Consider the following 27,908-nt stretch of genomic DNA (forward strand, 5'->3'; position numbering starts at 1 on the left):
AAGCCACTAAAATCGAAATGTTTAAAATAAATGAGTGACCTACTGTTGAGTGTCACATAGTTTGCAACTGTTAAATGTCATAGTTTTGAACTTAGAATCAGCATTCTAGCTGCATGTGTAAAAATTGGAAGTTTGAATTGGATGAAGAAAAACTGGGAACAAAAGTGAAATTTGGCTGAAGCCTGGCTTGAAGAGAGTGAATTCTGCCCGGCAACTACCCCCGACAGGAGTTGAAACTTGCTCAGCCACTCTTCCCAGGCCTGGCTGCATTCTGCAGCCCCCACCAAAGGGAGATGACACCTCTCTGATTGGATTAGGGGAGGAGCAGCTGGGGACTGCAGGAAACTGAACAATGAGCCTTCCTTGTCTCAGGCAAATGTTAAGTTAGGGGTGGTCGTAAATGGCTTCTTCTTGAGAGAAACGGGGAGGGGCAGTGCCTCTGTGAGCAACTTGAGTTGGAGGAAGTGGACAAACCAGAAATTCCACCATGTGCTTTGGGAAACCACACCCCTCTGGGCCAGAGCATAATTTTAAAAAGATGGATAATTCATAGTACGAACTTGTCAAAATTATATAATTAATAGCATTATTCTTGTGATTTTTCTGTGCACCTTTGAAGAGGTGTTAGGAATCTGTGGTATATTCTTGGGGGTAGTAGTGGAAAATAAGGTATTACTCCAAATGTCTGTATGTTAAAAATCTGACACTTTATCATCTGATGCCCATATTCCTTGTGCATGTTTGTGTAAATTCTGCAAAAGTTTAGAGTTTGTGTTCTTGATGAAAAGGGCAGAATTCTGTCATAAGTGGACACGACATCTTACAAAAGCAGGGATCGGATGGTTTGGTGCTACAGAAAATATGTTAACTGGACATATAATATTAGAAAAATTGTACGTAGATAAATATGTATTTGGATCAAGAATAGATTTGTGTGCTAATTGACCAGGGGAGGATCCTCTGACCCATAAACTACCTCATCACAATGACACTCCATTTCCTTCCCCCAATCAAGGGAGAGAGGAAAACGTGGCCAATGATAAGTTGCGAGGGGCAGGCTTAGCTATGCCAACACACACCCATTTTCTAAAGACATAAAAAGAGCCACTGGAAGCCAGACAGGGACATTCATTTTTCAACCTTCAACTGAATTCCGGCGCAGCACGCTGACGGAGAACTCCAGAATCCAGAACTCCAGACCCAGAACACCAGAGATCCAGTCTAACTCCAGAACAAAAACTCCAAAGAGCTGAACTCTTCAGCAGGCCTCAAAATCTTTTGCAGACTATTCAACCGCCGGGCTGTGCGGTTTGCTGCTCGCTAAGAGTCCTGTGTATCCAGAACGGCAGACCAGACCGCTGTGAACAGAACCGGTGCCTGATTAACCCGCCAAGCAGAGAAAACCGCAGCTAAACGTGTTGACCAGATCCGTGACAAGGCCATTCCTTTCAGATTTATAGTGTGAGTACCCAGCTAGAACGGTGCAGAACCCATCTTTTAGCTTAAAATAATCTGATTTAAAACATTTGAACCTGTCCAGAACTGCATCATAGGAATCTTGTGTTCCCTCTCCGATTTAAACCTGAAAAGTGTCATTTTGCCATTTTGAATCATTATTTCATTTCTGAAAAACCACCTTCATAAAATCGTCCGTATCTCTTGAACCGTTTGTGCTAGAAGCGAGATTTAACTTTAATTTTAAAGCTAAGATTCTAGTCTAGTCTTCCCAACAAACCCAGAACCGACTTTCTATTCATTATACTATTTCTGTAATCACGCTCGACACACTCAGAAAAAGTGCCGCGATTTGCGATTTGGTTCAAATTTCTTCACTTGTCAAAAGAGGAGCTTCTTGCTTTCCTTTGCTGAAATTCGTTTGCAACCTGACAATCATTCATAGAGCATTGCTAAAGTGATCCTGAACTAATTTAAAGAGGCTATCACCCACCCTGGATCTCTTATAGGGAATTAAAATCATTTTTAGCATATTTTTCCCTTCTTTGCATACCACCTTTAAAGTACTTTGCCTGTGTTTAAAATCATCCCTGTTTCTCTAAGCTTGCTAGGGGGCAACTGAATTTGGATTGTACAGTTGATTGTATTCCTGAGAACTGTGTGCTCTCCTTTCCATCTTTTTATTGCATAAAGGGGGGGGTGAATTGCCAAAAGGGGAAAAGTGATAATATTATCTTTTGCTGAAATCATATCAACTTTATTCCTGTGTTGTTCTTTTCCACCTTGCATTTCGTTGAAACCATAAAAGCATTCTCAGTTACCTTTTCCTCCCTATACTAACTCTAAAGTAATTAAATCAGTGTGCTAGTGTAACATCACCCAGTGTTGATCACTGTCATATTCTTAAGTGTGATATCAAATATTAATTTATTATAAAAGTGTAATATATATATATTGTTTAATTTTTCCAATAAATCTTTTAAATTGCAAAACAAATCTACTTCTTGGCTCAGTGAGGTCAGGGGGATTCAAAGAGAGGGGCGATATACAAGGGTTCATCATCCAGATTATAACTTGTCATAAAAATATATAAATAAGGGCTTCCCTTGAGCAATCCCAGACAAGGCATTGACTTAGTGGGAATGCTTGATTAGAGTCATTAACAATACTGTAAGCGAGATAAGGATCATAATAAACAAGATGCATGTACAAATGACATATATGTGGTCCACTTCATGCAACAGTAGCTTCTTGCACATCGTGGAGGTCATTTGTTGTTCGCCATGACATTATTACTATTGATGCTACCCGTTCTTAATCTTTTTTAAGGAAGGAGAAATCAACTTTTATCCGGGCAACATCATGCAATAATCTGGGAAAATGTTAATCTTCTCAACAAGCTCTTCAAGCAGCTGGCTGATCACAGGTAGATTAACAGGGTTCCTGATGTATAGAAAAAAGCCGTCCTTTTGCCAAACAAAATGTGGATGCCTCTCCAGCAAGAAGTAGAAGGCTATAGATAGTAGGCTCTGGATCTTTTCCTTCAAAAGTCAAGAAGTCAAGAAGGTGCGAACATCAGTTTGTCTTCCAACAAGATGTGGACATTCCTTGATCAGATAGTGTAAAACCAACCCTACTAGTCTATGAGCATTTCCATCAGATAGGGGCATTTGTGTTTTCTTCACTATACTCCGGAAACTGGAGAACTTACTCTCTTATGGCTGCAGGCAATCTCCTCACGATTGGACCGTTCGTAGGATCTCGCAGGGAATTACGAACATCAAAAGTTCTACCCACCAACATGGCATTATCGAAGAATTTAGAAAAAAATAGCAAGGATAATCCAATGAATGTTGTTATTGGGCACCAACATGGGTGCCTCCAAAGAGAAATTCATTGAGAAATAAATCAGGGAACTGTGCCCTCTTCCAGTCGTCGAAAAGGAAATCCAGATCTGGCATTCTTTCCTTCCCAATCAAGACTAAAGCATGTCTCAGTCCAATGTTTAGCAATCTCCTGTGGCTCAAGAAGAAATAGACTTCTTTCGCTCCTTTTTTAGCAACATAAAAGAGTGGGCCGAAAAAAAAGCCACAGTCCAATGTACTCTGTATCTGTTTATTTGACAATTTCTGCATCCATCTTTCTCGTCATGGATCTCGTCTGCACATGCTGAGGTTCTTTCTGATGCTTGCTTCCAATGGGGGTGGGGATTAAGGAGGTTCTCCAGTGTAGATCTTTACGTCTCCAAGAAATATCCACGCATGTCTTCCTAGTACTTTCACTGGGGATGTTGTTACGTCCTCCACGACCAATGTGCCGTTATAGCGTGGCTCATGCAACTTACGTGTTAAGTTCCTGATCAGGATCTGATCACCAGGGAAAAGTTTGAGAAGATGTAATTCTTCTGATCTGGTTGATGGATTGTCTCCATTTGTGTTCTGAGATCCACACCCCTTCCGATTGAGCTGATCTGAAATGACAGAGATACTTGTAGTCATACATGTTAAGTAATCACGTAACTCCTTTCCTAACAATTCTGCTGCCGTCTGGACATCACTTCTAGTTCTAGATGGAGGTGTGAGGGGTGTCCTCATCTGCCTCCCTGTCACTATTTCATGGTGTGTAAGATGGTGGTCAGAACCTGGTTGATTTTTTAATGCACACAATGCCAGTGGTAGGCAATGCAACCATTCTTTCTTCAGGGTAAGCTTCAGTTTGGCAATCCTTTCTTTAAGCAGGTTGTTGAGTCTCTCACAGACCCTCTTCACTTGTGGGTGATAAGCCAATGAAAACTGTGCTTTATACTGAGCAACACGCTTATCTGTTCAAAGACTTCATTAACAAAATGAGGGCCCTTATCTGATTTTAATACTTCACATATTCCCTATCTAGGAAATGCTTCTCGTACTAAAAATTATGCTGCTCAGGTGGAATCTGGATGTGTACATGGACCACCTTCAATCCACCTTAAAAAGGGACATACAACGACAATCATATATCTGTATCCATTACAGACTTGCAGCCTGTCGAAAAAGTCGATATGCAAATGCTGAAAAGGACCTTTAGGTCTACTGTACCCAGTGTGTGGCCAGCAGTAAACTTTTCACATACGATGCAGTTCACTTCAAAAAATGCAATGTGTTCCAATAAATTCAGAACAAACCATTACTCTGCCATTTTTGCAGCAAGGCTGTCTCTAGTGTCATGCACAGGGTAGTGTAGCTGTTCCAACACCACCCTTGATAACGTCACAGGCATCACTGGTATACCAGTGCTCTCCTGTCACCATAATGCTTCGGAAGGGGTTAAAGAACACCCCCTCCGCGTCCACAGGTCTTTCTCACCCTGTGGCACTTCCCCTTGAATTTCTATTAACTGATTTTTAGAGAAATTGTTATAACAATCAGGCACATTCATCATTACCATCATACTTTCATTCTCATCAGGCGTATCAAATTTCATGATACTGTCTGAACATGCAACCTGTTTCGCTTCTCCATCTAGAGCTTGATTTCCATGTGAGATAAAGTCTGCCCTTTTTGTGTGAGCTGTGCATTTAATGACTGCAATGGCTACTGGGAGTTGTAGTGCTTTAATAAGTCTGTACAATAAGGCAGCATGTTGCACTGGAGTGGCGTCCGCTCAGAGGTAGCCCCTCCTTTTCCAATGTGCTAGCCCTGCGTGTACCATCAACATCACGTAGGGGGAGTCACTGTACACCATTACTTCCTGGTCTGCGTGCCTGTGCTGAAAAGTGAGATGGTAGTCCTGCACTTATCAATACTTCAAACTCCCCATTGGCCTTGTACTTCCCCACAGTGGCACCTGTATATCTTTGCCCATCATTTTGATTGATTCTAGACAAACTGTCAATAAAGAGAATCTCTGCAGCTCCCAATGCATTTTCTTTCACCCTCTGGATCTCATCATAGAAGTCCTTATAATGCGAGCATTCCTGTGCATGCTCATCTTCTGCTAGTGGTTCTGCTATAAACATGGCAGGATTCACTATTCTACATCTGACTATTTTAATCGCTGGATTCGATATGACTACCTTGTAGGAAGAAGCCCTTTGAGAAGTCAATGTACCTTTTGGTTTTTCCACAATGGCAAAGCATGTTCAATAAATAATGTCATAGAACATCTCATTACTATACTAACAGCCTTCTCAATAGCGAACGCGGCGGCTGCAAAGATTGGTTGTCAGAGAAAGTGAACCCTCGTTACTGGTTCCAGAATCCCACTTTAATATGCTAGAGGTGTTTACCCCAAAGTGGTTGAACATACTATGCCTTCATCAGTAAATGAAATCATCATGTTCAATTTTGTCATTAAATCTCGGCCAAATATATTAACAGGCGTCGTCTCAAATAAAATAATGGTACAGACATGTCACATTCTCCTATAGAGACTGGCAATTTTTCAGTAAAAGGAACTCTACTTGTTGCTCCTGTGTAAACTTGAGCATTCATGGCATTCCCAGATAACGTAAATGTACCCTCTCATATAGATAAGCGTGTTGCCTCTGTGTTTACTAAAAAAGAAAACAATCCTTATATCCCTTAACTAGTCTTTTTCCTGTTCCTCTCTCTTTCCTTCTAGCCTTTCTCAACCTTTGATTGCCCTCTGTCTGTGGTCATATTTTCTTTTCTCCTCTGCTCTTTCCTGCTTTTTCAGTTGTTTATCCTGATATAAGTGTTCCCTCTTTTGTCTATCCTTCCTTCTCGCCCCATCTTCTTTCAATCGTTCCTCTCTATCCTTAAATTTTTGTCTTGTTCATCTCGATCGTCTCTCTGCCTTACTTACTCAACGCTCTTACCATCAAGTTCGAGCACAATCTGGCGACCCATCCATTCGTTCTTTATGAGCTCTACCTCATCAGCCTTATCTTTTTCTCCTTTCCATCTCTTTATTTCTCTTCCTATATCTAAGGATGTACTTGTTTGGTCACTTCTCTCCTTGTCCCTTCTCTCTTTGTCCCTCGGGACTTTAGAGATCACATCCCTTTCAGGAATGTTCTCTGCACCCTCGTCTATGCTATGCGAAGGTGACTCTTATGCCGGATTGCTGTTTTCTACCACTGCCTTAAGTTCTCTTAATGGGTACTCCATCATCTTTTATACTATTGTCTTTTACTTCAGGCTCGGCGGGGGAGCAGAAGGCTCCTCACCCCACTCTTTGCATATATTAAGGATCCAGTCTTCAGGAGGCGCCTCTTCTCCTTCCTCCTAGTACATTTTCCAGAGATCCAAGCTTGCTAGCCTTTTATCTAACTTTTTCCCGTGTATGCTGCATGCAAATATGTTGTCATATGTTGCAAAACTTCCTTTGATGGTGATCCCCCTTGTGGCCATGGCATGAACATCTTGTTTGCCGTGCCCTTAACCCATTCCGTACTATACTGTTTAAGCTTAGGTGCGTGATTTGGCAACTGCTTGCGTAGATGTGTAAGTGGAGTAATATCCTCCATTTTGACTTGTCACCCTTGACTGTCAATACTCACATTTACACTTTGCACTTTTTCAAAAAATATGTTCTTTCAGAAAAATAATACCATATGAGCGTGTACCAATCGTCTCAGCTCCAACCCCTTTATATCATATTTTACTCCAATCTACTTATTCACTAAACACCATCAATTCAATTTCAACAAATAAATAATTAACTCTTAAATCTTGTGTTTTCCTTTTCACGTTTCTTAATTCGTCTACTAATTATTAACCACATATATATCTATACAATACATAAAACACACAAACAAACTGATAAACTCAACCGGCCACATATATTTCAGTCTGCGATCCTCGAGACTTATCCCTGCCCTTAAAAAAAACGGATTGGGATATGAATCATTCTCTTTAGACAAGTCTTTAAACAAGTCTGTGGCCTATGTCAACTGCTAATGGGACTCTAGATATGACTCCTTCTGTTACGTGCTATGACACAGGACACTGGGATTACTCTATTGTGACGTTCCTCATCTCACAGCTTCTCAATTGCTTGGCTCCTCTCCCCAAGTCAATTACTTTGTAACTCGACACTCATCGTCTCAAGTTGTCTTTTATCTCATCTACCCATCGTTACTTGTTTACCCTTATCACTTTCTCCACTCACTGCCTATTCACAATTTTGCCACCACACTCAGCATTACTCGCCATTCACTTTTTTGACTTCTGGCTCTCAGGATCGCCTCCTCCTTATCATCCGCTTCAACCTTCCATCAGTTGAGCTTCCTGTAGATGTCAGGAGGGGATTTTGTATAAACCGAGGGACCTGTCTCATCTACGCTTGAGAGCCTTAGTTTAAAAATTATTTCCGCTATCTACAGGGAGCTTCACGTCCTTTCAGCAGAATGGCAAAGGATATTCGATATTGCCGGAAACCCCAAAACCTAATCATATCGATGGCTCTTGAAGCATCATCTCTTCTACCACGTGAACCAGGACAGCTGACCCAGCCCTTTAAGATGAGGTAGCAATACTTTGAGATGAATGGGTATGCAGAAGATACTCAAGCATCAATAATCAAAACAAATCAGGAAGTTGGCAAAGTTGACTGTTTTATTATCAATTATCTAATCAGGGAGTACAACTGACATCAACAGACGTCTCATAGCATGGTCTCTCAATATATTTAATAAAAAAACATGGGCTATATAGTAAAAACTTGTCATTGATGATGCTAACCTATGTATTCACTAACGTCATCCTACGTGGCAAACTACAAAAACCAAGTAGCAAGTGTGATAGGCTTAGGGGGAACATCTAGGCATATGTTCCATACTAGTATAAGCAAGTGATAGACTCCTTAACCTCAGGTGAGACTAGTAAGCCCATCCTTCAAACAAGTTACTATGAATGTCACTATATACACAAAGTCCCATTGGTTATACAAACTAAAGGGCTCTTAATTTTGTATCCACCTACAATTGGCTGGCACTCTTACATTTGTCAGTACTTTTACACCCACATTAGCTACATGCAGGCTGGACTTCCAGGTGCTGGTGAGCTGGTCATAACCATAGCTTCCCACCAATTAGCATATCATCTGTCATCACCTCAGTGGTCTGCACATCAATTAAGCCTTTGAACTTGGCCTTGGTAATGTTCCTTGTTCTGGAGTATACAGGGGAGTAGAGGCATGCTCTGCCTCTCTGTGTAGGTGTGGTTTGCCATGTTTGACCAGTTCCATCCATCCATGTGACTAAAGAACACAAATTTGAGTCTGTTGCATTTAAAATACTACTAATACATGAAATGTCTTCCTTGTTTTCATCCATGCCTTCTGAACACGAGTTTCATTCTGTCACAAGATTGTAACTAATGTCTGCTCATCCCAGTCCGATAAGACTTTAGCTTCTTGGAGCTGGTCCAGCCTCACCTTTCTGAGATTCACTTCTGTAATTTCGTTGTTTTTCAACTCTGACACACTAGAAAAGGCCTTCCTTCTCTGGTCCAGCTATGTTATAATATTTTGTGGAAACATTAATTCTTTACTTTATTCCTATATAGGTATACATCAGTGAATGCCACATTCTATTCACTACATAGATAGCTTCAAGAATACTTTGTCTGCTTGCATTTCTTTGCATCTGCACACATGTAAAATGACTTGATATCTTCATTGTTTCTGTAGCATAAGTTTCTTTATCTCGATCCTGAGATGCCACATATTCATTTTCTTATCTCTCCATGTACATCAGTCTGACTTCATGTGAAGTTACCTTTCTGCTCTTTCATTCATTGGTCCTGCTTCTTTTGGGATTTCCTTTAAATGGCCATCATACTGTCTCGTATGTAGGTATGGCTTTCTCAATGGGAACCTTGCCTCCAGGATCCCCCTTGGTATAAGTATTTTCACTGTTACTGCACATGTCTCACACTCAAAAGAGATTTTATTTGATAAAGCATTTTGTATGTTGGTGTATCACACCTTGTCCTTGGGGGTATTGTCTACTGGTTGGATTGAGGATTTCATTTCACGCAGGATGGAGAAGAGTTCCTTAGTGTTGGATTTGGCTTTTGTAACTCTGTCATTAAAAATATTCTTTTTAGTATTGGACATTTCTTTTTTATAAAATTTGGATATTTAAGTTAGATTGTCTTTATTAGCGTCGGTGGTGGAGCTGCGCCAGATAGATTGGAGCTTTCTTTTTTGTAATCTTAGCGCTCTGAGTTGGGGAGTAAACCAGGTATTCAAGTGCACTTCCTGTCTGCCTTTGCACAGTTTAACGGGTGCGATAGTGTCCAATGCCTTAGTCATGGCATTGTTGAAGGTATTTACTATTATGTCGGGCCGGTATTGCTTTTCAGTCTATTAATAGAGGGAAGTAGGAGAGGGATGACTTTTTCCGCAGTAATGTCCTTATTGCTTCTGGTGGGGAGGAGGGTGCATTGCTAATGGTTTTGCGGCTGAGGAGATCTAATATGGCGGAGAAGATTATTAAGTGGTGATCTGTCCAGGGTTGCGGGAGAATATCAGTAATGGTGATATTGCAGTTTAGGTCGGATACTGTCAGGTTATTTAGCATGTTACAACACAGAGTACAGCACAGAGTACAGCACTACTGCCCAGAATCAATGGGTAGCATGTTTTTTTTTATGCAGTACCACTGCATGGGTTTGGTGCATTGCTATGATGCAATTGTTTCAAGCTATGTGTTGCCAGTGTAACATGGACATATAAGTGAGGGCAGGTTATTCAGTCAAAAACGATTTTTACATATAAAATGCAAATAATTTTTTTTTCACAGTTAAAAGCACACATTTGTACATTCAAAATGCGCACTATTTTTCACCTGAAATGCCTATGTTGCAAGAGACACATTTGAAAATTAATAAACTAACATCATTAACAACTAACCTGATCATAACCCACTAATAATAATGTGTTCTCCAATGGCAAATGACAGGCTCTGAAAGTCATTATTTAAACGCACATTCAGTTTTTTTTTTTCTTTTTGCTCTGCTGCTCTGTCCACAGTAACTGCAGGAAGCAAAGACCTCGAATAAGCAGGAAATCAGTTTGGTTACAGTTGCAACTGTATAAGCCAAGCCATTGTGTGCAGAGGGTGGTTAGGGCATGATAAAATTTTATTGGTTAGGACCCTTTGGTAGGAGGTAACCAGAGTTTTCTTGTATAATCTCGAGGAAGAAGCTGGAGAGAGACATCTTGACACAGCTCGGAGAAGGACTGAGTTGATAGCTGGGGATGCCTGATTCCTAAAGCAGATTCAACTTGGTTGCAGAGACTGGGATTCCCAGTCAACAAGTCCCAGTTTGAGTGACAGCAAATGCTTGTCCTTTCTGGGTGAACCCCTCCAGAAGGTGACCAGCCAAAGAAGTTACATGCTGAACAAGCCTAGTAATTATCTCGCTGAAGTGTGGGGGCTGAGTGTGTGCGAAAATATTCAGTCAGTGTAGGAAAGGAGATTCCTGTGCTTTACCCACGTGTTTAATGTTGCAAATTGAATTCTTGATCCCCGCCACTCTCTTCTCAGTGTATCACAAATAATGCTGTTACTGTGCTATTTCACTTATTTCTGTAAAAAGAGTGAGATTGTGTTTAAATGCAACTTTTATAATACACAAAAATATCTGAAAGCAGACGGGTGGTGTGTTTTATTTTCTCGTTCCTTTGTGCATTTACCAATACAGTGCTGATGATGTGGGGAGATGTTTAGACAGTGCAATTGTCATTTTTAAGATAGCTAAAAATAAGATTTGGCTGCAGTTGTGTGCATGATTCCATTCAGTATATAAGTGTGTGTTTTCTGGACAGAACATAATAAGTAACTGGATGTGAAATAGCCTTTTGCTGAAGGTACATGAGTCAGCAAAAATAGAGACCCGGGACATAGTTCACTACCGTATATAAGTTAGTGAAAAATACCACATGATAGCTCGCTGCCGTAGATAAGACAGCGAGAAATTGCTCATGGTGGCACACTAAAAATGAAAATGTGGTGTTCCTGAAATGCAAGCCTGAGGTCTCTCTAGTGATTACACGAAAAATCTAAACAAAAATAAGGGGTTCTGGATATTTGGGGCCACAAATAAAACAAAGGAATTATGCTCATCAAAAATACCACCAACCACGCATACCAACCACGCATACCAACCACGCATGTCTGTGTACTGAAATAATGCATATCCACTGTATTATTATTATACATAACCCAATCTGAATACAAGGGGTGATTGTTGCTAAATTATTTTCGGCGGTAAAAAAATACAGCCAGGCCCCAAATCTACACAAAATACCCAACATATTTATGGTGCGTTGCAGGCCGGGAAAGTGATCACAGAGCACCTACTGGGTGTGGCAAGTGTGTCTCACACTTCCATCTGTACATTAAAGGGAACTCATTTCATAATAGCAGTGTGTTACTAAAACGAATTTCAGAATGTCACAAAGGGAAACCACATTCTCAGACCTAGTACACTATTTAGAGGCAAAGTTGTTTGCACATGGGACGTGGTCGTCGAACAGTACCTTAGAATGGCATGACCGCATTCAGGGTGAGGTGCAGAAAGAAAGACTAGACGATATTATTGCAGAAGGCAGCATAATTCAGGTCTGCCTTACAAGATTATTGAATGCAGCCGATAAAAGTGCAGAGAAAGACTGTTTAATACGGCTATGCACCAAAATATGGTTTATTTTGAATAGTTCCCTGCGAATGCAGGAAAATGATACCCAGCTAATTAACAGGTTAAAGACTGAATTAGATGGGGCAAGTAAAAATCAGGAAATGTTAAGAGCAGAATTGGTTGTATGCCAAAAAGACATGCAATTAAAATGCAGAGATTTTGATGCTCAGTTGTCCAAAAGCAAGAAACAATTTGAGGATAGTGAGCAAGAATTGGTACACTTAAAAGCCTTAGTGGACCACATTAGACAGGATAAAGATGAGATTGTTTCAGAAATGCAGATTTTACAAAAAGAAAATTTTGAAAAAGAAAGTGATCTCCAAGGTGCAGAGCAAGAAATGGTTAAAATGATTCAAGAAAAAGACAAGAGAAACAAAGAATTCAATGAATGCCAAATGCAAATGTGCGACATGCAGGAGGTAATAAATCAAATGAGTGATGTAAACAACTATCTGCAAAATGAAGCACGCAGGCTCCTTAAAAAGTGCAAAGACTTAGAACAACAAATGTGCATTCCCAGGTCCCAGGAGAGGCGGCAGGGTACTACATTCAATGGAGTGGAGGTGAATTCTAGTTCTGCCCAAAGAGCTAGTGCTCCAGTGACTAGGCCGGTGACTGAACTTGGTTGCAGCGCCCTTGGGGGATTTGATACTCCCATTGGGGGCAGCCACCAATCCCATACACCTGAAACCAGGATTGAATCACAAAGTAGTGCAATTCCATGCATTGCAACAAGTAGCCCCATAAAAATAATGAAATCCATTAAAGCCCTGATCAAACCATTTAAAAAGGGAGGTGAATGCTGCATTGAGGATCACTTAGAAGCGGTTCATGGCATTCTTAAAGCACTCCAGATACCTAAGGAACAGTACAGACAATATTTTCATTTAACTTTAGATGCCCCGACGGCCAGCATCATAAGGGGATTAAATGAACATCAGAATATGACATGGGTGGAGTTTGAAAAAGAAATTAGGCGTCATTTTTCTCCTTTTCAGTCATTGCAGGAGGCAAATAAAGTCGCTTACACAATCACTGCTGGGCCTAATACATCCCCTCGCCAATTTTTACAAGACTTAAAAAGAGCATTTTCTCGCTTTGATGTATCTTTTGACCCAAATTCCAATGAGTTTAAAACTGCATACTTCTATGGGCTACAGAAAGACATCATATCCCAATTGGTCCGTGAATTTGACCGTGACAAGTCCCTTGAATGGATTGTACATCAAAGCACAAAACTATATGAGGTACTCTATTGTCATGGTAGAGAAAGTGATAAAATTAAAGATACTAGACCTAAATCTAAAGAACCCTCAGCAACAGTGACGGAAATCAGGTCAGCCAAGATGTCCCTTGAGTCTGCCCAAAGTCCAGGTAAAAATAATTTGGCACCTGAACAAAGGGTGAATCAACAAAGGTCACCACACCCTGCACCAATGTTTCAATCACATGATCCTAGTAATAGGGAGAGTTACATTAGCCCTAGGTATTTAGGGGACAGACCCCGGGCAGGATATCGACCTGATATGTCAGGTATGAACAATAACCAGAGACAAAATCAAGATCAAAGAAATGATGGTCCCTACCAGACATTGGGGACACAGACCAGATTTGATCCCAACACCATGATATATGGTAATCAGAATAGACCCCGATATGTGGATGGATTTACTGATAATGGGAATCAACATAGGGGCCAGTACCCACAATCTGAGAGACAGGACATGAGGCAGAACATGAACTACAATCCACGTCAGTACAATGATTCCCCACCAGGGGACTATAGTCAAAGGATGGGTGCACCCCGCTCCCCTCCACAAATGAATCAAGAGTTCAGAAACCATCCCAACCAACATCAATCACCTGAGAGGTATCAGAATAGATCCAATCAGGGGGAAAACAACCAATATCGACCTATGCCACAGAAAGAGGATTCTAGAGAGATGGAAAGGTTCCATTGCCTTGAGGCCCAAGTGAAAATGTTAGCTGGGCAAATAGGAAAGCTCTATACAGCGCAAAAACAACCATCTAAAGAGGGGGCTGATGGCCATAGCAATGACCTGGGGGCTTCTGAGAAGTGACTAAGTACTTATGACATCTGCAGTGCCAAAAAGACAGATTGCCATGATGTAATTTTGCATAATGACTCTGAGATGCGTAATGATTTAAAAGTGAAAGCACCAATAAATGAACATGTAACAGAAAATGCAAATACTTCTAAAAAAAGAGGTACGGTTTAACCTAGAACTAAATCAAACATTGAAGATTTGTGCAAATAAAAAAGAAACACCGGAAATTCCAAAAGAACAAAGAGACAGATTTAAGAAAAATGACTCATGCATGGGGAATACCAGTGAAGAGGGAGTAAGTGGGGATGCTATAGCTCCTTCTCTGGGCAAGCACAACAATGACCAAACACAGGCATAAAAAGGAAATGCTCAAAAGGAGGGTACAGGTCAATCACCTGAAGAATTCTTTGAGCCACATATTTTTGAAGAGGCTGAAAGGGCTGGTACCACACTAAATGATCACAAATGCACAGAATTAAACAATGACAAATTGCTGAATGATGTTGTTAAACATGTTCAGTTGGAAGGTTGTAATGTGGTCCCTGATGTTATGTAAGGTTATTTAGCGTGTTACAACGCAGAGTACAGCACAGAGTACAGCACTACTGCACAGGATCAATGTGTAGCATGTTTTTTTTTTATGTAGTACCACTGCATGGGTTTGGTGCATTGCTATGATGCAATTGTTTCAAGCTATGTGTTGCCAGTGTAACATGGACATATAAGTGAGGGCAAGTTATTCAGTCAAAAACGATTTTTACATATAAAATGCAAATCATTTTTTTTCACAGTTAAAATCACACATTTGTACATTCAAAATGCGCACTATTTTTCACCTGAAATGCCTATGTTGCAAGAGACACATTTAAAAATTAATAAACTAACCTCATTAACAACTAACCTGATCATAACCCACTAATAATAATGTGTTCTCCAATGGAAAATGACAGGCTCTGAAAGTCATTATTTAAACGCACATTCAGTTTTTTTTTTCTTTTTGCTCTGCTGCTCTGTCCACAGTAACTGCAGGAAGCAAAGACCTTGAATAAGCAGGAAATCAGTTTGGTTACAGTTGCAACTGTATAAGCCAAGCCATTGTGTGCAGAGGGTGGTTAGGGCATGATAGAATTTTACTGGTTAGGATTCTTTGGTAGGAGGTAACCAGAGTTTTCTTTTATAATCTCGAGGAAGAAGCTGGAGAGAGACATCTTGACACAGCTCGGAGAAGGACTGAGTTGATAGCTGGGGATGCCTGATTCCTAAAGCAGATTCAACTTGGTTGCAGAGACTGGGATTCCCAGTCAACAAGTCCCAGTTTGAGTGACAGCAAATGCTAGCCCTTGCTGGGTGAACCCCTCCAGAAGGCGACCAGCCAAAGAAGTTACATGCTGAACAAGCCTGGTAATTATCTGGCTGAAGTGTGGGGGCTGAGTGTGTGCGAAAATATTCAGTCAGTGTAGGAAAGGAGATTCCTGTGCTTTACCCACAGGATAAAGCACAGGAATCTCAAATCCTTGCAAATGGAATGTTGCAAATCGAATTCTTGTTCCCCGCCACTTTTATAATACACAAAAATATCTGAAAAGCAGACGGGTGGTGTGTTTTATTTTCTCTTTCCTTTGTGCATTTACCAATACAGTGCTGATGATGTGGGGAGATGTTTAGACAATGCAATTGTCATTTTTAAGATAGCTAAAAATAAGATTTGGCTGCAGTTGTGTGCATGATTCCATTCAGTATATAAGTGTGTGTTTTCTGGACAGAACATAATAAGTAACTGGGTGTGAAATAGCCTTTTGCTGAAGGTACATGAGTCAGCAAAAATAGAGACCCGGGACATAGTTCACTACCGTATATAAGTTAGTGAAAAATACCACATGATAGCTCGCTGCCGTAGATAAGACAGCGAGAAATTGCTCATGGTGGCACACTAAAAATAAAAATGTGGTGTTCCTGAAATGCAAGCCTGAGGTCTCTCTAGTGATTGCACGAAATATCTAAACAAAAATAAGGGGTTCTGGATATTGGGGCCACAAATAAAACAAAGGAATTATGCTCACCAAAAATACCACCAACCACGCATACCAACCACGCATGTCTGTGTACTGAAATAATGCATATCCACTGTATTATTATTATACATAACCCAATCTGAATACAAGGAGTGATTGTTGCTAAATTATTTTCGGCGGTAAAAAAATACCGCCAGACCCCAAATCTACACAAAATACCCAACAATACCCAGTCCAGTGTCCTTCCTTTAATGTGGGTAGGAGAAAGGACTTTTTGAGTGAGTCTGTGATCATTTAACAGGGCTGCTATTGATTGGGCATGTTTGTTATCTATATAATTGAAGCCAAGATTAAAGTCTCCCAGCAGTAGGGTTTGTGCATGGTCTTTGGTACTATTAGCTAAGAGGCTAGCTAAGTCGTCTTCGATGGTGCCCAGTGGTCCTTGAGGCATGTATATCATGTGGATAGTTAGTGTGCGGTTATTGGAGAGTGGAGGTTTAGCTGTGAGTATTTCACAAGATGAGTAAGGTAGTGACGTATCAAGTCTAATGGGCAGGGTGGTTTGGAGATGATGGCTAGGCCACCACCTCTGGCATTGGGCCTGTCTGCTCTGAGTATTTGGTGGCTGTCAGGTACAGCTAATATAAGGGTTGGTCCTGCTGCCTCATGTAGCCAAGTTTCAGTGATTGCCAGCAAGTCCAGGTTATCATTGTTTAGGATGTCTGCAATTTCGGTAGCATGGGCTACCATTGATCTAGCATGGATGAGCAACCCAGTTAGCATCAGAGTGCTATTGGGTTTGGATATAGGTGGAGGTTTGGTCACATGAGCTGGAATACGCAGCTCATGTGACTCTTTGTGGAAGTACGAGCGTGAGCAGAGTTTCGGGTATTTAATTTGGTTGCCGGTGTTTGCATAGGCAGAGGGTCATGAGGTTGGATAGTAGTGTGTCTGGGGGATCTGTTGGTGTTTTTTTAGGTTCATAAATGCAGGGCCTTCTAGACCTAAGTCTCATGTTTCTGTACTTGGGAATGTTTGTTCTGGTAGTAGCTGAGGCCATGATGGTGAGGAGACCAAGAGTGAGTAGGGGGGTCTGGGTCTTTTGATGTTTTCTCATGTTAGGCCGGTAAGTTGGTCACAGAGGACAGTTTACTTTGTCATAAGAGGGACTGGATTCAAAGGCAGTCAATTTCACTTTCCGTAGTGTGGGTAGGTTTCAGGAGACTAGTAAGCAGCAGTTGTTTAAGCTAACAGCTAGTTACTGTTTTAGTAGATGGGTGGAGCTCATTTTCGTACTATGCCTAGATTTAGTTTCCACTATATGGGCTGCAAAGCTATGTGCTAACAACTAGATGCAGTTTTAACAGAGAAGGCAGAAATCACTTTCATGCTATGCCTAGATTAAATTTCACAATATCGCTAAAGTGCCATGGGCTAACAGCTAGAAGCAATTTTAAGCAGAGACGGCAGAAATCACTTTCATGCTGTGCCTAGATTCAGTTTCACAATATGGCTAAAATGCTATGTGCCAACAGCTAGAAACAATTTTAAGCAGAGACGGCAGAAATCACTTTCATGCTATGCCTAGAATCATTTTCACAATATGGCTGGAGTGTTATGTGCTGACAGCTAGAAACAATTTTAAGCAGAGATGGCAGACATCACTTTCATGCTATGCCTAGATTCAGTTTCACAATATGGCTAAAATTCTAGGTGCTGACAACTAGGTACCTTGGACCATTTTCCACTGCATGGGTTGCACTGCTATGTGCTAACAATTAGATGCTGGTTAACAGAGAAGGCAGAAATCACGTTCATGCTATGCCTAGATTTGGTTTCACAATATGGCTAACATGCTATGTGCTAACAGTTAGAAGCAATTTTGAGCAGAGAGGGCAGAAATCACTTTCAAGCTATGCCTAGATTCAGTTTCACAATATGGCTAAAATGCTATGTGCTGACAACTAGATACCTAGGTCCATTTTCCATTGTATGGGTTGCAATGCTAAGTGCTAACAACTAGATGCTGGTTAACGTTAGAAGAGAAGGCGGAAATCACTTTCATGCTATGTCTAGATTCAATTTCCCAACATAGCTAAAAAGCTATGTGCAAACAACTAGATGCAGGTTAAGAGAGAAGGCAAAAATCACTTTTCATGCTATGCCTAGGTTCAGTTTCCACGGTAAGAATAGTTTTCATGTAACAAAAGTAGTACTATCAGCATGACAGTAGCAGTGTGAGGGTTGTATTACATCTAGGAGTGGTGCTAGTCTATGTGGGTGTGCACAGCTGACAACGGTCAAGGTATGCAAAAAGAAAACTTTTAGTGGTTCGCATTGTAATTGTGAAGGCACGTGCTTAATAACATGCACATGTTGCAGATATGATTACATAGAATCTAATGCCTGGATAGAGTTCCAGGGGTTATAAACATCAAGGTGAGAGAGGAGACAGGCGGTGGTGTGAAACTTAACAGCAGGGTAATTGCATACAGGTATATAGGGCTAGGAGATGCGTAAGTGGGCAGAGGGCAAGAAATTAGATGCAATAAAGGCTATGTGCCGGCTGGCGGCGGGGTACTTAGGCTCAGGATGGTATGTGTTCGGAGAAACGTAATGATGCCATGGACAAGACAGCTCACTGGGCATGCCAGGTACTAGTTAGTGGTGTAGTTACCAAGGTTAATGGGCACTGGTAGGCACACTTCCTAGTGGCTCGCAATTATAAAGTACCTTGTGGAAAGTTCTCCAGGGCAGTCAGTCATGCAGGGTGTCTGGCCGATGGCTGGGAAGGCGTGGACAGGCTGGGATAGGGTAATAGCCTTAGTGCAGGCCTTGGTGCTGGAGGCCGGCTTATGCCTGCCGGCTTGGGGATTGGTCAATGTAAATGCTGGCCAGCCAATGAGGCGATGCAGCAGCCTGGAAGTGACAACTCAAAGAGTAGGCGGCCTAGAGGTGTCAGGCGGCCATCTTGGAATGGCTCCCGCGAGATCCACACAGATGAATGAGATTGAAGAACGGCAATTTACCGCTGTATAGCATGCATTGAGGCAGATGTGGAATATTTCTTATACCAGTTCAGGTGGTGCGTATTAAAATAGCGCTTTTGGTCAAATATTAGCGGGTTTCACGAAAATGAGGGATGAGCCCACTGGCCTACCTCAATAATGGCGGGAGAAGCTCCAGCTTCTCTCCCACGTGGCGTTGCACAGCTCCAGCAGTGTTAAGAGGGGCTCCTGCTCCTCCGGTGCGTGGTGGTGAGTGGAGCACATGCTGGGGCAGGATAATAGCCTTAGTGCAGGCCTTGGTGCTGGAGGCTGGCTTACGCCTGCCTGCTTGGGGATTGGTCAATGTAAATGCTGGCCAGCCAATGAGGCAATGCAGAAGCCTGGAAGTGCCAACACAAAGAGTAGGCAGACTAGAAGTGACGGGCGGCCATCTTGGAATGGCGCCCGCGAAATCCACACAGATGAATGAGATTGAAGAATGGCAATTTAACGCTGTATAGCGTGCATTGAGGCAAATGTGGAATATTTCTTATGCCACGTCGGGGGGTACGCATTAAAATATCAGTTTTGGTCAAATTTTGGCGGTTTCACAAAAATGAGGGGTGAGCTCACGGGCCTACCTCAATAATTGGGGGAGAAGCTCGAGCTTCTCTCCTGCGCAGCGTTGCACTGCTCCAGCAGTGTTAAGAGGGGCTCTTGCTCCTCCGGTGTGTGGTGGTGTGACCTGTAAAGAGAAAAGCAGACAATGAATGAACATATAAGGACTGGGCATTAATATAAAACAAAGTATAACATACTTGTTATTGCAGGTTGTGCAGGTGTGGGGATCTTCACACAGAATTGCTTTTTATCCTGAAAAGTATTTTGTCAGTGTTCTAGAGTAATGTCTCTCCATTTCTACAACTTTGGAAGCAAAACAGTGCTTAGTAATTTTGGTGCATTTTAATACAATTACCAATTGGTGCATTATTACTAAAGCTAATAATACATGTGTTACCACACATGTACTGTATATCTTGTGTTAACTGTTGAAGTAGAGTTTCCTGAGCACAAAGTGAGTCTTATTTATGTGTATATATTCATTTAAACCTTATGATATTTAATAAAAGTGCTTGGGTAGCCCATAACATAGTGTATAGACATTGCTTTGTGGGGATTGGGGAATCACTGTACCTAAGCACCAGCCTGCATTACCTCCTTGTGAGTCTCTGCCTTGGTTGCTTGTCCACTAGTAACATTTGAGAGGTGTGGAAAGGGTGCATCCGTGCCTCTACCCCAACCAGAGAGGGTAATACCAGACACCCTTACCCAGTCTTTACACTGGAGCTGTTCTGGAACCACAGATCTGAAATGCAGCCTAGCAAGAGCCAATCCAGACACCATCAGTCACTGCAATCATGACACCTGAACCCGTACTGATGGGACCAAAGACAGACGTTTCCCCAGTGATGGAGTACCCATGGGGGGTCACTTTGAAAAAAAATTGTAAGGGGTGCAACTTTACATATCACTTTGTTCTCACTGCTCCTCTGGGATTGAGTCCACTCCCTAACACTACCCTTACCGTGCTGTGAATGATTCTAGCCTGGGGTCGACTGTGGTTAACCCCTAGTATGGACAGGAGCAGAGACCTATATTCCTTCCAAGGTGAGTGCAGTTAGGTATGCAGCCACAGGAAGGCGTGAAGAATCCTGGAAGTGGGAGGTTGACAGAATCCAGGAAAGCGCGAAGAACCTTAGGACTGGGAGGCGGCAAGTTCAGGGGACCTGCTGCTCCACTTTGTGTCAGGGGAATCGAAGAGGCATTAGGCCAAGAAGAGATCTATATTCCTCTCAAGGTGGGCAGAGTTAAGAGTGCAGTTACAGGAAGGTGGGAAGAATCCTGGAAGGTGAGAACGCGGAAAATATCCTGGAAGCGCTGAAGGTGGGAATCTTTCCCCATCCTTAGCCCTCTATGAACTCCAGCAAACACATCTCTGAACCTAATTGACTCTCAGCCCATCTTCCTGGACCTACAAAATATGCTGCCTCCCTCAAACCAACCTTCGAATCTGACAACGGCATCCCTGCCTCCATCATTAAACAATTGACAGATTGATGGGTCTGTCACTCAAAGCTCTACTCAGCATTATTAATGCCTTCCTCACTGAAGGAAAACAACACAGTGGTCAGGGCGATGGAGGATACACCTAGTCCTACTTGCCGTTTTCAGTATAAAAATATTATTTTATTTCATCCAAATTATGTATCAAATCATTAAAAACCATCACACAGAAAACAATCTACAGTACAGTGTTTCACATTTACATAAACAAAGGAGCACATTGCTAAGTATTACATGTATTCATTATTTGTTCATTTCTGACAGCTCTCTGACAGAAACTGAACTGCTTCCTATTGTGTAGGGGACTGACCTGGTTTAATGTGACTTGGCACTAGACCTGCGCAGTGTATAAACATTCAAACTGCTAATTTACAAGAAATGTTCACACAGATGTGTTTTGGCCTCACGAGGAAATACAGAACGCTCTCACTCCCACGACCTTAAACAAGACAGACGTGATTACTTTAATCTCACACGTGTGGGTTCCTGTGCTCCAAAGATTCTACAACACAAATAAACTGGAGTTCAAGCTCTATCCTATTTTAGCATCAAGAATGGCAAAACATGAGGGGTCATTCCTGGACGACCTCACGTCTGGTCTCATTAAACATAATAATAATAATAATAATAATAATAATAATAATAATAATAATAATAATAATAATAATAATAATAATAATAATAATAATGATAATAATAATAAATAGCTTTATTCAGGTACAGCACCTATTTACAAAAAATCATAACAAAATACTTAAAAAACATGATGATATTCCACAGTTAAAACAATATTGCATAACCTTAAAACATCTAATCATTGCACACATTTCATTAAAATCTCTTTTGCGACATGCAGCATCTAAAAAACTATAGCAACTCTACAACTCATAAATCTATTGGAAACCATGTATGAAACCAAGAATGTCAACCAATGCTCTGTGTGTGTGGGACAGAAATAGTAATAATAAAAGAAAGAACCACTAGTTGATTTATATAACGGCAAATGTCATACTTGTTTTATCCAATTTGGCAGTTAAAGTGGTTCGGTGCAAACGATTAAATGTAATTTATAGATCACACTTTGTGGTGGATCAAATGTGTACTCTAATTTGCTTATTGGGTTAATTGGGTTAATGCGGCATGGCCAAAGCTTATGCCCCATGGATTCGAAGACAGGCCATGGCTACAAGCCATAAGCACTGGCCACTAGTCACATTATTAGGGTATAGTGGACACTGAGATAGGTGGCAGGGTAGGTGCAGTGAATAAAAGGCTTGGTTTGGTGTAGCTGGGTTCATGGTGTTGCCTCATGCTGTAGTCAATTCAATGTAGATTTGCATCTGCAACATGCACTGCTGATAACGATTGACATACGTATGAGTTGCAAAAAATGTGTTTGTTAAAAAAGGTTTTTAGTTCTTTCATATATATTTAAAGAGGAATTGTTAATAACTTATATACATTGATGTAACATCATTAAACATGTTCACGTATGCAAACCTGTTAAATTGACAGAAAAACTTTGTTAAAGGGACGTTACCGTTAAGATGTACCATCCCATGGGACTCCTCCACCCCAGTAGTTAGCCAGTGGCCTCTCACCTTAGCATTCCTTGGCAGTTCCCTCCTGGGCTGCCATTAGGACTTTCTCATCCTATTGATGCAGTTCTCTGACTGAACAATGCATATGTGCATTTGTTAACTGGCAGTTGGTGTGTGGAAGTTTAATATGTTGATAGAGTTATATGTAGAGTTTATGGAACTGATTTGTGGATGGATGTGAGACTGTTCAAAAGAAGGCAATGAGCGAGTGTTACAATATAAAAGTAAAAAGGTTAGAAGGGCTGTCCTGTGCGATGGTGTGCATGTGCAATCGGGGTCTTTTAATAACGCATAGTCTGGAAAGGGGACTGTGGATACTGTGGATAGTTATAAAGGTCTATGTATTACGTATTATGATCTTTATTGTATGCTAGAGAAAAGTATTTGGGCCAGAAATGTTTTCTTTCATTTTTTTATTTGCACCTAGCATACAATTGTCCATTATTCCCATTAGCATAATCGAAAATGCTAATGGAAATGTTGAAGAATCTTATTGAGTCTAACTACTTTTCTAAGAACTGTATAGTAGATGGAGTCGATTATTTGTTTTAGTTCCATTTTTAACTGTAAAAGGCGGTTCCTAAAGGAAGTGTTTCTCATACTCATTGATTGCAGCCTCGAAAGCAATTTGAAGCCGCTCCCCCCTGCAGAGTGGTGCATTGCAGTATATACAGAGCACTGTTGTCTAGGAAAGATATAGATCAACAGGCTCTTTCATCACTTGCAAGGTAGTTGGTGAATCTTCTGCCCCATAGGAGTGGCCTGTGTCTTGGTAGTAGTGGTTGAAGAAGATGAGGTAGAGGAAGAGAGTCTACTACTTCTGTAGAAAAGAAAAGCCTTTCTGAGAGCATCCCGGTGGTTAGATTTGGTGTGGCGTCACATGGAGGTCATCCTGTAGAAGTAGTGCCCAGGTTGTCCGTGACTGAGTATAATGTTGCACTCAGTGCATTTAACCTTTGTAGCCTTAACCTTTGGTAAATCCCCAACAATGGTAAAAAAAAATAAACTGACACACCCATGATTCTCTCTGGGTGCTGGAGGTAGGCATTTCCTCTACTTCATCTTCCTGGTCCTCTTCATTGTTTTGTGCATGATTGTGCTTTTTCCGTTGTGTAGGCCCTCCAGGTGGTGGTGGTCGTGGTGGCTCCTGGGAAGGAGGGAAGGCCATGGCTGATGCCCTTTTTAAACTGAATAGCAGTTGTGCTAATATTGTTCCAAGCATGTGCTTTCTCTTGGATTGCAGATGGAATATCAATAAGAATAGTAGAGTTTTTGGAAGTAATTGGAGGGTCGATGTGTGACTGTTCAAAAGTAGGCGATGAGGGAGCGTTACAAATACAGAAGTAAAAAGGTTAGAAGGGATGTCCACTGTGAGCTGAAAATGCTGTTTTGAACTGTTCGTGGAGCACGGACTTGTTTGCAAAGCATGTACACGTTCGCTAACACGTCATCACAGCGCACGCCATTGTTCACATGACAGGTTCCGAACAGTCCGCTGTGATGTCAGACATCCGCAAACATCAGCGAACAGGAAATGGTGCAAAAAAATTGCAGAAAGTTCATAGAAGTGATAGAAATGTTGCTAGGAAGTGGGGAACGACACACTTTTTACTTGAAACTGTCTAGATTGGCTGAACATGCGGATATCCTGGGAGTAGGTATGATATTAGGAAGTTGTAGTATGTTGTAATGTGTATCTTGGGTGAGGTGATGACATCACTGTACATGGAATGCGGTGATGTCAGAGTGAGTGGAGTGTTGGGATGTTTTGCTCTGAAGCTGTGGTTCTCTGTTTTACAGTTAGAGATATGCTGGCTTGAGGAGACATGCCAATGTTGTTCCTGGCAACTATACTACAATAAACCTACTTGTAACTTACCTGCTGGTCCGAGTGTTGCTTTAGGTACTTAGTTACTACATTGGTGACGAGGATGGGATCCTGTTGAGGAGGGGACAGCCCAGAACCAGGAAACATTGCCCTCCGGTGGATTTTTGTCCCAGCAACAAGTTACAGCAGGCAGATGTCCAGAGTTGATTTATCTGGTCTGTACAGGTTTTCTTCAGCAGGCCAGATGGTGCTGAGTAAAGGAGCCTGTTCGGCACACATGTCGGTGTGCAGTGCACTTTTGAGTCTGTCGGTACACAAGTCGGTGTACAGTGCTGTCTTGGGTGCCTGTGTGCACTTTTGTGTCTGTCAGCAGGTCGGGTGGTGCAGAAAAAAGCAGCCTTTTCAGCACACAAGTCGGTGTGCAGTGTGCTTATGAGGCGGTCAGCACACATGTTGGTGTGCAGCCATGGAGCAGAGGGTGCTGCTGTGTGGTCTCGCGGCACATTGGTCAGTGTGCGGAGTCCCCGAGGTGCATTTGTACCTCATTCTCACAGCTGTCCAGGCAGGCAGTGCTGTGAGCTGGCTCCGTTCTTTGTGCGAGACCAGTGTGAAATCTTGGATGTTGGGCGGAGATGCTATAGAAGCAGGCACCGGGACTGCGATCGGTGCCAAGGAGAATGGTGCCGAGTTGAAGAGGGTTGTCGGAGCAGAGGTGACAGTTTCCTCTGGTGGTTTCGCCATTCCGTGTCATTTGCTGTGGAGGAGGGTGTCCGGGAAGAAGTTTCCTGGTGCCGCCGAACCTCGAGATCCTGCCTCCGTTCATATGCGGGGGAGATGTTGCTCCGTCAGTAACTCAATGCAAATGGTGACGTGGCGTTCCACGGATCATGCGTTCCAGCACGAGAAGCTGGAACGCAGATGTATTGTCGACCAATGGATTGAGTGCGCATCAGAGGTCACGTTTCCCCCATCGTATTTTGCATTCCAGCGTGAGCTGCTGGAACGCAAGGAAGGACTGTGCTGTGTTAAGAATACGTGGCATGGGGATAGGATTTCAGTTTGTCCTTCGGTTGTTGTTCGGGGATTCCATCTTCTGGATAGGGCTGATGTCGTGTATTCCTCTGATGGAATGGAAAGGGTGCTGGTGGGCAAACACGGGTACTCTGCGGATAATTTCGATCTTGCGTCGAGGGGATGCAGCAAGGAGGATTCAAGGTGCTGCAGCTCCATCTGGGTATTTCCGAGGGTATTTCCAGTTCTGTTTATGGGAGGAGTTAACCCTTATTACATTGTGTTGGGTTCCTCACTGTTGTGTTATAGAGGGAGGAGTGGAATTGGAGTTGGATTTGGGGTTTTGTTTTGACACGGGTTGTGATGTTGTCCAATTTGTTGGTGGCACAGTTAGATAGGGTATTTCTTGGGGTGCCATGTAGGTATTGTTTGTCCTATGGTTTCGTGCTCAAGCACATTTCCCTAGTGTCTTAAATCTTGGAGTGTTGAGGGTTATAGGTTAGCTCCGGGTGGCAGTTGTCTTGCAACCAGGCGCAATGAAGGATTTGGCAGTGGTCTGTGACCAGAGTTGTTGTGCTGCATGGGCCTTGGAGGAGTTAGGCCCGATGTCGCAGCAGCTCTATGCAGGGAAGAGGACGTTCCTGTTGATGGGGAATTTACTTGACTGGCGAGATTTCATTGTATTTTACCGGTTGTGTTTAGGTTACAATGTGTGCATGTTGCATGGGCCAATGTGAGTGAGAGTGGATGCGCGCGCTGAATGTTGTGTATGAGTATAAGTCGTTGTGCGTGTAGGGTTGTGGTTATTAAATGCAATTTTCAGTGCGACTGAGATTTTGTTAGTGTTTTTGCATTAATATGCCTAAAATGACTAAAAAGTCTTTTCATGTGTCATTTTTTTTGCAGGTGGGACTGAACTATTGGGATCTTGGACTTGTGGGTGGGGGTACTCACATGTGATTATCTGTAGGGATGACTTTACTTTATTTGTTAAATGATTTATTTGATGTCTAACAATGTTTTCTACAGGTTGGGTTTTGTTTCACTGTTGGGTTTCGATGGACTTGTGGGTGTGGCGCTCGCGGGTGATTATGATTTATTAATGGCAGTGTTATCCTCTGTCTAGGTGATTCAAAACAATGGCGCATTAAGACATGTCACCTGTTATTTGACCAGTTATGCTAATGTTCTGTGTAGCTGCATATCTACATATGTAATCCAAGGTTTATGTTTAAGTGCAAGGTTTCCATTGTATGCCCTCTGTGTGTGAGGCTTGTATGCTATTGTTGTAGTGTGACTCTATTCAGTGTTCCAATAGCAATCTATTAGTTAGGGGCCTAGAGTGGCGTCCTATAGTGGTGCAGGTGAAGGGCACTGGTGGTGTAGTTTCCTGCTGTTTTGCACTTGGCTGGACTTGGGTCCATTGTGTGAGTGGTTGTGCTGCGGTGGTGCAGTTGGCTGGACCAGGGGTCCGTGGTGGTAGCGAGTGTGCTGCAGTGGTGCAGTTGGCTGGACCAGGGGTCCATGGTGTCTTAGTGAGTGTGCTGCGGTTGTGCAGTTGGCTGGACCAGGTGTCCGTGTGTAGTGGTTGTGCTGCAGTTGTGCAGTTGGCTGGACTGGGGGTCCTAGGTTGAGGTATAGTGTTGTTGTGTTGGTTTAGGGTGGTCGTTTTTCCAATGTGTTCTTGTGGTGTTGGGGTGCCCTGTGGGGGTGCTGTTGTGGACTGATCTAGGAAGGTGTGCTTGTTGTTGCTCTTGTTGAGCTGGGTTTGTGCCCGGGGGTGGCAGCCCTGGTGTCCTAGGGAGCAGACTAGGGTGGAAGGTTGTTTGTGCACAGAGTGTTTGGCGCACTAGGTAGTTTATCTGTTGTGAACGCTGGTTCGTGCCAGGTCCTAGGTTCCAAGGGGCAGCTTGAGACAGGTGGAAGTGCTTGGTTTATTGTTTTTGTTTCTCGAGGGTATTTCCAGTTCTGTTTATGGGAGAGTTAGCCCTTATTAGATTGTGTTGGGTTCCTCACTGTTGTGTTATAGAGGGAGCAGTGGAATTGGAGTTGGATTTGGGGTCTTGTTTTGACACGGGTTGTGATGTTGTCCAATTTGTTGGTGGCACAGTTAGATAGGGTATTTCTTGGGGTGCCATGTAGGTATTGTTTGTCCTATGGTTTCGTGCT

This window comes from Ambystoma mexicanum, chromosome 5p (assembly GCF_040938575.1).
Source record: "Ambystoma mexicanum isolate Mex_15411 chromosome 5p, UKY_AmexF1_1, whole genome shotgun sequence".
In the NCBI taxonomy this organism is placed as follows: domain Eukaryota; kingdom Metazoa; phylum Chordata; class Amphibia; order Caudata; family Ambystomatidae; genus Ambystoma; species Ambystoma mexicanum.